Source organism: Trichechus manatus, unplaced genomic scaffold (genome assembly GCF_000243295.1).
Source record: "Trichechus manatus latirostris isolate Lorelei unplaced genomic scaffold, TriManLat1.0 scaffold00003, whole genome shotgun sequence".
NCBI lineage: Eukaryota > Metazoa > Chordata > Mammalia > Sirenia > Trichechidae > Trichechus > Trichechus manatus.
The window spans coordinates 37,038,471-37,043,209 of NW_004443939.1; positions in this window are offsets into that span (position 1 = coordinate 37,038,471).

The following is a 4,739-nucleotide window of genomic DNA, read 5'->3' on the forward strand; positions in this document are numbered from 1 at the left end:
CACAACACATTACAATTAAAGTATTCTGGGCACTGTATTATTTGGGGTATTGGTTAGGGTTTCTTTAAAAAAGCCAAAGTAAGTGTAGCTTAAACAGAGCAGTTTATTTCTCTCTGATGTGAAAGTTTAAACTGTTAGGTGGTTTGGGGGTGGGGTGGGGTCATGATTCTACTGCTTGTGGTTGTCTAGGGATCAAGGTTCTTTCTATTTTATTGCTTCCCCACGCCCTAGGGTGTAACCTTCATCTACTGCTCTAAGTTAGCTCTTACAACCACATCCTCTCCCAGAGGAAGTGGAGGGCAAGCAGTATCTTTTTAAGGACATGACTTGGGAATTGCATACATCCTTGCCACTCCCATCCCAGGGGTTGGAACTTAGTCATGTGGCCATACTTAGCTGCAAGGAAGGCTGGAAAACGTAGTTGCTAACTGGGTAACCATGTCCAGCTAAAACTCAAAGAAAAACACTGGGTACCTGCTTCAGACACAGAGATGACTCTAGTGTGAATTAAAATAGCCAATCAGGTAGAATCCTATGGATATGGGATCTTCACTATACCATGGTAAGAATGACTCCACCAATGCATGTGAACAAGTTCGTATTATTCATACACACGTTCTTTGCATAAGCTATGTAATATAGGGCATATAATTTCAGCTTTTATTAAGGAAGGGTTATTTATGTTTTGAGGATATGTCATCAGCAAAATATATTGAACTGGCCATTGCGAGATATTTATTTAGAACAAATAAAAAACTATTACAGCTACATAAAATCTAAAATCCATAACATTACTTCATTGCAAGAGCAATTACTGCAATCCGTATTCTTCTTTTTTTAAAATAGTTTTTTTTTTATATTGTTGAGAATATATACAGCAGAACATATACCAATTCAACAATTTCTGCACATACAATTCGGTGACATTGATTATATTCTTCAAGTTGTGTAACTATTCTCACCATCCTTTTCCAAATTGTTCCTCCCCCATTAACATAAACTCACTGCCCTCATAGTTTCCTATCTAATCTTTTGAGTTGCTATTGTCAATTTGATCCCATATAGATAGTTCTTAAAAGTGCACAATGCTCAAGGCAAACATTCTTTACTAGTTAATCTAAACTATTATTTGGTTTTAAGATTTAAGGGGATATTTTGGCTTAAGGTTTAAAAATTGTCTCGGGCAATAGTTTTGAGGGTTCATTCAACCTCCATGGCTCCAAAAAGTCTGGATTCAATGGGAATTTCAAATTGTGTTCTCCATTTTCTCCCTTTTGAGCAGCATTCTTTTAGAGAATCATTCATTGAAATGTTTAGTAATGGTAGCCAGGAACCATCCATTTCTTCTGGTCTCATGGCAAAGGAGGCAGTTGTTCATGAAGGCAATTAGCCACACATTCCATTTCTTCCTCCAATTCCTGACTCTCCTTCTTCCCCTGTTGCTCCAGGCAAATAGAGACCAATAGTTGTATCTTGAATGGCTGCTTGCAAGCTTTTAAGACCTCAGGCACTATGCAACAAACTAGGAGATAGAACAGAAGCCCTAAACACAATATTAGGTCAATTAACTGGGATGTTCCATGAAACCATGATCATAAACCTACAAACCAAGAAACCAAAATCCATGAAGTGTTTGACAATCGTACTCATCAAGGAGCATGATTGATTAACTCCTAGTGTCACTGGACCATAAGTAGCTACTATCAATCAAATCCCAGGCACACATGGAGTGGTTGAATTACTCCATCTCTCAGAACAAAACCACAGTAATAGAAGATAAAGCATTTTATATGAGCAACATATTAGTCACTGATAAAATGAATCAGCCAATTGTGATTTAATGAAACAAGATTATGACCTTTACAAAAATATCTTTCCATGGAGAGACAAGACCAACTCTTTATATAAAAACACAAATTCAGGTGACTTTGGACAAATACAATACGCCCATATGTGTAACCTTCTCTGAAGGCTTTGCAGACCTCAGAGTTGCCTCTGGCTGGACAATACTATTTAGCTATTAACTTGAATTTGAAACTGTATAGATGCCACAGGAACATTGAGTTTCTTATCATGGCATATAATAAGGCTCCATGACATAATCAATAGTTAACATTTATTGAACTCTTACTATTCTAAGCACTTTACATAGATCGTTTCATTGAATCCTTACAATAGCTCCATGAGTTATATACCATTATCTTATTTTACAGGTGAGGAAACTGATGCAATGGACAGTTAAGGAACTTGCTCTGAGGCAAGCAGCTAAAAGGTGTCAGAGTCTGGCTTCCTACATCATGCTCTTGACTACTGCACAGTATTGTTTCTTAAATAACAAGGCACTTCTTGCCACATCTAGCTCTGTAAACTGAGCTCTAACCTTACTGAGCTACTTGCATTCCCCAGCACATGTCCTGTTTCCCCTTGCTTCCCCTTCCTAAAATGCCCTTCTTGCAACCTCTTTACCCAGATAACTCCTATTTACCTTTCAGGCCTCAGTTTAGATAGTATTTCCAACTAGCAATAAGTTCTTCCTTGATATTGCCTATCCACTTCACAAAGTTCGGTGGGTCTGCCTTTTAGGTACTACCATTGCCGCTATGTTTACCCCTACCTTAATAACTGTGAATTTTCCCCTGTACTCATTTGTATGCTCCCTCAATCTGTGTATGCTCAGCAAATAATCTCAGAAGCTGGACTGTAGGAAGAAGAACACACCATCAGGATTGGAAGAAGACTCATTAACAGCCTGTGTTATGCAGATGACACAATCTCGCTGGTTGAAAGTGAAAAGGACTTGAAGCACTTACTGATGAAAATCAAAGACTACAGCCTTCAGTATGGATTACAACTCAACATAAAGAAAACAAAAATCCTCACAATTGTACCAATAAGCAACATCATGATACACAGAGACAATACTGAAGTTGTCAAGGAATTCATTTCACTTGGATCCACAATCAACGCCCACAGAAGCAGCCATGAAATCAAACCATGTATTGCATTGGGCAAATCTGCTGCAAAAGACCTCTTAAAAATGTGAAAAAGCAAAGATGTCACTTTGAGGACTAAGGCGCCCTTGACCCAAACCATGGTATTTTCCAATCACTTCATATGCATGCAAAAGCTGGACAATGAATAAGGAAGACCAAAGAAGAATTGACGTCTTTGAATTGTGGTGTTGGCAAAGAATATTGAATATACCATGGATTGCCAGAAGAATGAACAAATCTGTCTTGGAAGAAGCACAGCCAGAATGCTCCTTAGAAGAGAGGATGGCAAGACGTCTCACTTACTTTGGGCATGTTATCAGGAGGGACAAGTGCCTGGAGAAGGACATCATGCTTTGTAAAGTAGAGGGTCAGTGAAAACAGGAAGACCCTCAACGAGATAGATTGACACAGTGGCTGCAACAGTGGGCTCAAACATAACCAGTATTGTGAGGGTGGTGCAGGACTGGGCAGTGTTTTCTCCTATTGTATATAGGCTCTCTACGGGTCCAACCTGAAGGCACCTAACAACAACAGCTTAGACAATTAGATTCTTTAGTGCCAGAATTATGTCATAACAGCTTTGTATTCCCTCTGCCCAGCACGTTGACTGGTACATGGGAATGTATGAAAGGATGGAGCAGGGGACTTGACACTTAAAGGTGGTGTCTACTTTCCCAACAAAGAGTGCCACTAGAAGGATGTAAGTTTATGAGGTCAGGAAAATTTGTCAGTTTTATTCACTGATGTACCCTGAGAGCTCATAACAGTACCCTAGTCATATTTTGAGTGCCTTCCAACCAGAGGGGCTCATCTTCTGGCACTGTATCAGACCATGTTCTGCTGCTATCCATAAGGTTTTCATTGGTCAGTTTTCAGAAGTAGATCACTCAGTCCTTCTTCCCAGTCTATCCTACTCTGGAAGCTCCGCTGAAGCCTCTCTACCGTGGGTGACATTGCTGGTATTTGAAATACTGACGGCAAAGCTTCCAGCATCACAGCAACAGGCAAGCCACCACAGTTCAACAAACTGACAGACAAGTGGTGGAGAACAGTGCCTAGCATACAGAAAGACCTCAATAAATATTCGTTGAATGACACAACAAAACAAAACTCATCTATATTATTTAACGATGTCATTTACTTGGAAAAGTGTTACATTGAAAAGTACTTTTAAATTACTCTTTTTCTAAAGTTGTCCAGTACTCATCCACTTATTTGGAGATATACTTCAATGTTAATTAGTTCATTACTGATTTCATTTTTCACTGTGGTTTACAATGATACGTGTATGCAGGCAGACTCTGCAAAAATGCATATTTTTTACTTGTTTGAAAACTTTACTGGAATACATTCAGGGATGTTTATAATTTTTACTCAAATACATGCAGATAGGAAAAAAGTGGGACAATAAAAATTTTAATGATAATCATCTTACCTGAGTGATAACCACTCTTAGTCTTTTAGTATCCTTCAAGTCATCACATTATTTTCTTTTTCTCTCTCATTCACTACACATGTATTTGAAATATATATGTATATGTGTGCATGTATCTGCGTGCATATACACATACATATATACACATTCATGCATATATAGCTTATTGAACTTACTGTATATACTGTAAGGAGCCTTGGTGGCACAACGGTTAAGTGCTTAGCTGTTAACCGAAAAGTTGATGGTTCGTCCCCATGGGAGACAGATGTGGCAGTCTGCTTCCGTAAAGATTTACAGCCCTGGAAACCCTA